Source organism: Mastomys coucha, unplaced genomic scaffold, assembly GCF_008632895.1.
Source record: "Mastomys coucha isolate ucsf_1 unplaced genomic scaffold, UCSF_Mcou_1 pScaffold7, whole genome shotgun sequence".
NCBI lineage: Eukaryota > Metazoa > Chordata > Mammalia > Rodentia > Muridae > Mastomys > Mastomys coucha.
In genome coordinates this window covers 75,819,506-75,828,604 of record NW_022196913.1, presented here as the reverse complement: position 1 = coordinate 75,828,604, position 9,099 = coordinate 75,819,506, and the positions used below count along the sequence as shown (strand labels likewise).

The window sequence follows — 9,099 nt, the reverse complement described above, 5'->3', positions numbered from 1 at the left end:
TAGCAGCTTTTATCAAAACTATAAGCGCACCTGCCCTTTGCTCTCTAGACATTTATCCTTCTGCTGCATCTGCATACGGATGCGCATGCACAACAAATTCATGTCTGCCTTGCTGCTACGGAAATATTGAAGTGACCCCAAAAGACTGTTGTTTGTTTTTAATGCAAGGCAAAGTCTGTTCTAATTTAGAATCTGCCCCCTGCTCTCACTCTACCCCTATTCTCACTTCTTGATTACCAATTTAACCATTATCTACTTGAACTCTCCTACAAAGGGAATCTGCCCCCTGCTCTCACCCTACCCCTATTCTCACTTCTTGATTACCAATTTAAACATTATCTACTGGAACTCTTCTACAAAGGGAATCTGTCCCCTGCTCTCACCCTACCCCTGTTCTCACTTCTTGATTACCAGTTTAAACATTATCTACTGGAACTCTTCTACAAAGGAGAAGGATTTAATTCTATTCCTCTTCTTGTATACACACAGAAATATTCACTCTCTACCTTCATTTTTCTTAAATTGTTACGGCATAATTTTTGTTAGATTACACTCAATATTTTGGACATTTTGACATTCTATTGTTTACAATTGATACAGTGTAGCATTAATGAAATTCTGTCTTAATTTTTTTTTTGGTTGTTGTTGTTTTTCCCAGAGTTAATAACTAACTTACTCTAATCAAGAAAACATCTCATGGCAATAGATGGAGACCATTATAGGAAATCACAACCAATTAAATCAGCCCTAACTGATACATCTACAAAACACTCCCCAACCTAAGGCCTAGGGAACATTGTGGAAGAGGGGGCAGAAAGAGCCAAAGGACCAGGAAGCTTGCTGTGACACATGTCTCCTGGGAATGTGAGAAGCTACACACGTAAAGTCTCACCAATATGACAGTCCAGATGTGAACTGAACAAGAATGACATCAACAGGTATGCAAGAGTGGACAGGGTCCTCCACGAGGACTCAACACACACACACACACACACACACACACACAGAGAATTACAGTAACTGAGGAGAGTGTAGAGTGGGATGGGCTTCCCCAGGGAAGAGCACACCAATTAGCTTTCCAGTACCAATGCCTAGCCCTGAAAACATGCATGCAAGTAACATCATACAGACTGAGCAGGGTGAGTTCATGTAACGGTTAATGAAAAAAGGGGGACTGAAAACTTGAAAGACAGCAGAGCCCCTGCAGTTGTGATTCTTCTGACTCAGCCTCCTCTGTGCTGAGAGGTGGTGTAACTTTTGGTAGCAGAAGCTTACCAAACGGGAGTTAGGCCACTGGGGGTGCTGACCTCAGAAGGGCTCAACAATCATTGTGTGACTGTTTCCCACATGAGGTAGTTGTTCTAAACAAGTCAGACCTGCTCCCTGACTCGCTGTGATGCCATCTATCCTAAGTCCTCAACAATGTGAACCTACACAGGATCATCTCCTTGCCCTTTGAGTACTGTGTGAGTGAAGAGGGTACACGCATCAATCAGGAGAACAGCAATCACAGGCATTGACACATGGCTAAGAACCCTAAATGTAAGCATCTTAACTCTCCCATTAAGAGAAAAAAGAGATGCAGACCGAAGCCCAAAGAGATGGCTCAGCAGTTAAGAGCATTAGCTGCTCTTCCAGAGAGCCCAGGTTTGATTCCCAGCACCCACCTGGGAGCTCACAACCATCTGTTATCCCAATTCCAGGGGATCTAACGCCCTCTTCGGGTCTCCCAGTACACTAGGCACACAAGTAACACATAGGCATATCTGCATGCAAAAATACTTCTACACATGAAATATTTTTTACAAGATGCAGACCTGCTAATTGGGTTAAGAAACAAGAACCAACAGTTTTCATCTGCAAGAATGAAAACTATCACAATTCTACAGTTCCGTTCACACTGAAAGAAACCAGAGAAGTTTGTTCTTTTTGTGGTCAGATGATATTCCTCTCTCTCTCTCTGTGTGTGTGTGTGTGTGTGTGTGTGTGTGTGTGTGTGTGTGTGTGTATTGTGAGTGTATGATGCTTGTGTGGGGGTGGAAAGGTGTACGTGCTCGCCTTTCCAGGTGCACCTATAGACCAAAAAAGAAAGGGCTGCACAGGGAGCTACTGAGAGGAGAGTCACATTCCACCACCCACCGGCTCACCCCCCCTGGGATTCAAGCTCTCAAAGGGTGTGCAAACCCTTTGGAGACACACTTGGACCTACCCAAACCGCAGTGCCCCAGTGATTGCTACCTCTTGTCTTTTCTACAAAGTCAGTGTTCACAACCTCAACAAAGAATGGCAGTCAACCTAACGTCCTACAGTTCTGTCCACACTGAAAGAAACCAGAGAAGTTTGTTCTTTTTGTGGTCAGATGGTATTCCTCTGTGTGTGTGTGTGTGTGTGTATGTGTGTGTGTGTGTGTTGTGAGTGTATGATGCTTGTGTGGGGGTGATAGCAGAAGCCAGAAGAGAGTGAGATCCCACAGCCACCCCCTGAAGCTGGAGCGACAGGCAGTTGTAAGTATGTAACGTGGGTTCTGGGAACCAAACTCAGGTCCCCTGAAGAGCAGCAGGTCTTAGCCACTGAACCATCTTTTTAGCCCCCTATCTTGACTTTTATATCCTTTCATTTTAGAAGTGTTTCTTGAATGTTTCAGTAATTGTCTGTGCTTCTTACTCTCTCTGACACCCATCATTTGAGAAGTATTTCTTGAGTGTTTCAGCAATTGTCTGTGCTTCTTACTCTCTCTGACACCCAGTACTCAACCTGAGAGTCAGCCCCTCTTGCTTTCATTTCTTCTCTTTCGTAAATCTGTCTTTCATTTACTCTGTCATCTGGGATTCACCAACTCGAAATTCCAAACTTCTTTGGATGTGACTGTTTCAATATCTTTACTTCTAACAGTAGCTTCTTGATTCTAATTTTTATAGGAACTTAAATTCCAGTTTTCTCAATGGACCATCCTTTTGAGCTTTTTTCTGCGCACTCCAAGATACTTCTCTGTTCTTTTCTCTGTCTTTCTTTTTCCTTTATTTTTATCTTGCCTTCAATCAATTAGCTTTCCACCACATTAAATCTTATTCTTATGGTTCCTAAATCCAATGTCTTTTGGATTTTAATTTTTAGACTTATTAGTTTAAAATATGTGTGTGTGTGTGTGTGTGTGTGTGTGTGTGTAACAAAGAGTCAACAATAGAAAAGTATAGGGAGAAAAATGTAAAATAGCCACCCACTCCCTCTCTTGGTCCCAAAAGCAATCACTGACATCAGATGGAGTGGCCAGACAAGTCTCTCCATGCAGACCAGTTGCTTCTAAGCTGATATGAGCTTAGTATGATAAACTGACTTTCACTAGTTCCTCTCCCCCCCCCATATGAATTGTTGTGTGTGTGTTATGTATGTATATGTGGTGTCTGTCTGTGTGTAAATGTGTTACTTTAATTTGTTTGTTTAACCCATAGATAAGTTATTTGATATTTGACTTGAATGCTCAATATTTGAATATCAAATCTAGACCCCCATAGTGTCTTTAAAATCTGGAAAGTTGGGGTTATAGAGATGGCTCAGCAGTTAAGAGCACTGGCTGCTCTTCCAAATGACCCAGGTTCAAATCCTAGTACCCACATGGCAGTTCACAACCCTCTGTCACTCTAGTTTCAGGGGACCCAGCGTCTTCTTCTGACCCCCACTGGCGCCTGTAGTGCAAGTGGAGCACAAACATTCATGTAGGCAAGCTACCTGTACCAATGAAGACAATCTGTAAAGTCTATAAACATCAGACCTGTGCCATATACGCATATCATTAACAGCATCTTTTTAAAGATTTATTTTGCTTTTAATTGTGTGTCTATGTGTGGATGTGGATGTGTGCACATGAGTGAAATTGCCCACACAGGCTGGAAGCATGGGGTCACCTGGAGCTAGACTTATAGATGACTGTGAGTCCCTGCACCCTGTGTGGGTGCCGGGAACTAAACACAGGTCCTCCGCAATAGTAGTACACACTGTGAACTCCCGAACCATCTCTTGTGCCCCAAAGGGCATCTCGTCTATAGCTCTCTGACCCCACTGGTATTGCACACTGCAAGGCTCTTCAAGTGCCTGAGCAGATGTGGGCACACACACACACACACACACACATACACAGACACACATATGCAGGCACACATACAAACACAGACACATACACAGTCACACTAACAAACATAGACACGCGTACTTAAAAAGTAACTCTTCGGGCTACTGGAGAGATGGCTAAATATTTAAGAACACTTGGTTTTGCAGAGGACCATTGTTTGGTTCCCAGTATCCACACAGTGGGTCACAACCATCTGTAACTATAGTTCTAGAAGATCTGACTCCTTCTGACTTGGGCACCATGCACAAGCGTGATACACATACATCTATGCAGGGAAAATACACATGAAACTAAACAAATCTAAAAAAAAATTTTTTTTGAAAGAAAAGTAAATAAATCTTAGGCTAGACACAGAGACCCATACCCTCAATCACAGTACTTAGGAGACAGAGGCAGGCAGATCTCTTTATTAATTTCGTCATACACAGATAAATTTCAGCGTTCTTTTGGAAAACCTTCAGTGTGGTTAAAGTGCCTGTGGGGCCCGGAGGAAAGGGCTGCACCCCCCGCAGCCTCTGGCATACAGAGCTCCCCCGGGGCTCTGCTCACACAAGCAATGTGACTCTCTGGTCCTGTCCCCACCTGCCTCCTGCCAGCTTCATTCCCAGGAGTCCTCCAGCTAGCTTCCCATGGGCCTGTGGCTCTGGCATCTGTTCTGAGGCCAGAGGAGCGCTATCATGGCGACTGCTGCTGTTTATTTTGCTCTCAGAGAGACACCAGCCTTCCCTGGACTAAATCACTCCACTCAGCTCCGCTCACAGAGAAAAAGGTTTGGCTCCAGTGGGACATTTGATCTGAGTCAGGAAGGACTCTGCCTCTCCAGGTTCACTCTGGTTAGGAGGCGACCAAGGAAAAAGGAGGGAGCTGCGGACATGAGCTTTCTGACGTTTCTCTTCCTTACAGCTGTTCCTGGCATTCCTTTTGTCTTTTATATTGCTGCCATATTTTTTCTTGTTTACTTCTAATTAGTCATAGAAAAATGGAATTCTTGTAAATCTTAAAATCACTTAAGATATACAACTCCTGGGACGTCCTGCAAAATGTAATAAGTTTCTCCAAAGGTGGCCTAATTATAAATGTCCTTTTAAGTTTTATTTCCATTGGGATCTAATGTCTACAGTTAAAAATAATTCTTGAAACAGGTCCTCGTGGCCACAAAACTCGCCAGAGTCGCTTAAATGCTATCCATCTACCCAAGGTATTTTTCTCTCATGTTTGTGTGATAGAAGCCAGACGGTTAGGAGCGGGAGGAAGCCAAGCCTCATTTCAGCAGGGCTGGGCCAGCAGCGTTCTCTCATCATCTGACTAGACTGTTCTAGGGTACCAGTGATTCCTAACATCCTCAGTCATCCATGAGGAGAACACCCTGAGAACTCATGCACTGAGCTGAGTGCTGCGAACACCTCGACGCTGTCCAGTCACACGAGGAGAACACACTGAGCTGAGTGCCACGAACTCCTCGACGTTGTCCAGTCACACGAGGAGAACACACTGAGCTGAGTGCCGCGAACTCCTCGACACTGTCCTAGACAGGTTGTCTCAGGAAATGCTTATGCTCTCTCCATTCTCATGGCTCCAAGTGTTTGCTTTCTCCTTCTAACATCCTTGCAACAAGTCTCCCTTTAAAGGCAACCCTGCTTTTCTGAACAGGAGCAGCATACTGACAGCTGGCCAGCATACATTGCCTATCTGCACTAACCTATCCAAACCGACCTCCTAAACAGCCAGTCTCTACGACGCTTTCAGATATGACATTCTTTTCAACTTCTCCACTTAACTGTCACTTTAAAAGAGCAAACCACAAGTAGCATTCTGATCGAGAACCACTGCCCTGGTTGGGGTCAGAGTACCCACCAGGAGTGTTCTGAAGTCAGACAGACCTAGCCCCCCTCGAAGAGCTCTATTGGGTGTTTCTCTCATCTCCATTTCCTTGTCTGTCACATGGTAAAACAGTGACTGTGTAAAGTCACCATGAAGATTGAACCGCAGGTGAGGAGCAGTGCTGAGCGCTTAGCGAGGAGCCCACGTGTAGAGAGCAGCCGGCATGAGCTATTATTGTTAGACAGTCCAATGGCTTCTTCCAGCTAAGATAATAACATTAGCACAGACTGGGGATGCCAGAGGAATTCAAGCCAAGATGGATAGAAAATAAATTACCCCAGCCCTCTGCATGTTCTTCCAACTCACAAGAGAAGCCATCAGCTAAGAAAAGAGAGAGAGAATGACCAGGCCCTCTCTTGGGAGGCCTTGAACATGCCATTCCAGACCTTTCTCTGAGAGGAGAAACTAAGCATTAAAAAGGACAGGCACATTTTAACTTTGATTCCAGAGTGTACATTCATGCTGTGCTGAATGGTACCTGTGAGCCCTCGCCGGGAATGGGAATGCAGGCTCCAGTTAACCTGTGCTGGAGGCTCAATTGAAAGGCTGAGTTTGATGTTGAGAGCTTTGGGGAGATAATATAGTCATGCAGGTCTCCATCCATATTCAGCCTTGGCAAAAAGCTTTGCAGGCTTCCTCCCAGAGAGATTAGAAGGAAAGAGACAAGAAAAGAACATTGCTGCCTGGGAGCAACAACGAACCGACTAGAAGCATGCAGGCTGTGGAGCACAAGTTGGCAATGACCATGGTGGAGACTGGGGCAGGGACGGATCAGGAAGAGGAGAAACAGCATCGCTCACCCTGCTCGCTACCCTTGTCAGATGATGTGAGGTCCACACTGTGTTGGGAGGAAATCAGCCTCCACACAGAGAGTCTGACATCATCCCTAGCACATTCTGTAAGATCACGACTGATTTAATGCAACAGCAGAGGAATGCCGTGCTTTCCTATTATGAAGGAGGTCCACTCTCACACTTTTGCCAGGTACTTACACACAAGCTGACCAAGGCTTGGAATTGGTATAGACAGTTCTTGAGGTGTCAGAATGAGTTCATCTTTGTCTTCATTTCTCCTCAGACCTGTGTGTACAGGGCTTTCAGATGATAAAGCTGAAGCCAAAGGTTAGGGAAGCACCCGGTGTGCACTCCACCCTGTCTAGAGCCCCTTGTGCTACCCCAGAGCTTCCCTACAGATCTGAGTAGCAAGCTCTCCAGATAGGAGCCCTGGCCGCTGATCTGACAAGAGCAGTCTCCCTTAGTGAGGACGGAACTGAGGAATACCCTACCATTTCCTCACTATCTCTCAGAATGTCTCCAGGACAGACATGTTGACTTCTTCCCACTGGCTTGCCTCCGTCCACATCACGTGTTCCCTTGATACGCCTCCCAGGTCACGCCCAGGTCACATGCTACAGCCCTCTCCAAGAACTCCTGGAATGAACTATTTGGCAACTTAAAACACTGGAAGCTCACTTCCCCTAGTTCTAGAGACCAGAAATCCACAACGACAGTATGCACAAGCTATGGCACTCTGCAGCCTCTGAGTACCCATTCCTAGTCAGCACACAAGCTGCCAGGGGCTCCTGCTACTCCTTACCTTGTGGCTGCCCCCTCCTCTTTCCTCTCCATCACCCAAAACGATACCCCTTACTTGACTGTGGTTTTCTCCCCCAGCGCATTCATCACCATCTAACAAGAATATAGCCCCAGCCTCATGTGGAGCACACACTTTTTTTTTCCCCCACGTGTAAGAGGTTTAATTGAGAGGGAGAGGGGGCAGTACCCAGAAGTTGGGAGGCAGAGGCAGGCAGATCTCTGTGAGTTCAAGACCAATCTGGTCTAGAGAGTGAATTCTAGACCATCCAGGACTACACAGAGAATCCCTGTCTAGAAAGGGAATATATATATATATATTTGCATATATACATGTTTGTATGTGTGTATATGTATATATCCTATGTTTGGTATGTTCATCTGTTGCCTCCCACCATGGATATTATGCTGAAGACAGAGGTGTCTGTCTTTCTGGGTTACTTCTCTATCTCCAGAATGTAGTATTGTGCCTAGGACATGAAGTGTTCCAATAGTTACTAATAGAAGGACTGATGATACCAGCGGCTGTGTACCTCACACCCTGCAGCCTTCAGGGAGAAGCACAAACCAACTTCCTTAAGCTAATCACCTCAGGAGGTGTGTGGGTTCAGCCTTCATCAATATTCTCAACCATGAGTAGCAGGTTTGGGAAAACCACCAGATCTTTAACTGCAAAATGACCCCTCCTCTACTTCATTCTGACATACTAGAAGTGTCCAAATAGGAAGTGTCCCAATAATTTTTCTAAAGAAAGATATTTTTTGCTTCAGAGAGTAAGCAAGATCAAGTAACTCTCCAGGGACTACAGAAGCCTGAATCTAAGCCAGCTCTGGTTTCGTGGAGGAGCAAAGACCACACCCCACCCTTCACGAAGGCCGGTCCAGGAAGGCAGCTCCTGTACCCCCACTGTGGAACTGAGCCATGTGGCCCATCCAGACCTGTTGGCCCCAGGTGTCTGGAAAGGTCACAGGAGATCCCTGGCTGACATACTACACCTGCTCTAGGAAGCAAGGGCTTCCAGTCAGGGGGTGTTCCAAGACAATGAGCAGGCAGAAGTTAGCAGAAGTGCATGGTGGTAGAAACTAGGAGACAGGAGAAAGGCCTCAGAAGGCCAGTGTGTGACCCTTAGGTCCCTTGACTTGCTGTGATTCTAGGGACTTAGAGGCCTAGCTAGTCCACAGGTTTTGTTTTCTGGAAGTTTCTGTTACCCTTAGTGGTTTGCAATTCCTTCACCATAAAAAAAATTAAAAATAAATAAATAAAAATCACCTCATTATAAGAACCAGGTTAAATGGCATTTTCTTCCTTGCAGGTCAAAGAATCCAAGAAAAATATGAATGTGTGGTTTTATTTGTTTTAGCTTTAATTTTATTTTATGTTTAGGGGTGCTCTGCCTGCACCACATGCCTACAGAGCTGGTAGAAGCAGGAGAGAGCATTCCCTGGATAGTTGTGAGCTGCCATGTAGGTGCTAGGAATCAAACCAAAGTCTTCTAGAAGG

At 45.2% G+C, this 9,099-nt stretch overlaps 1 long non-coding RNA gene across 1 annotated transcript; it reads left to right on the top strand.

Annotated features, from left to right (window-relative positions):
- Nucleotides 1-812: 812 nt before the first annotated feature.
- Nucleotides 813-8,875, top strand: LOC116082479. Its single transcript, XR_004115328.1, has 2 exons — nt 813-938; nt 8,370-8,875. It is a non-coding gene; the product is annotated as an uncharacterized LOC116082479 (long non-coding RNA).
- The last annotated feature ends 224 nt before the right edge of the window (nt 8,876-9,099 follow it).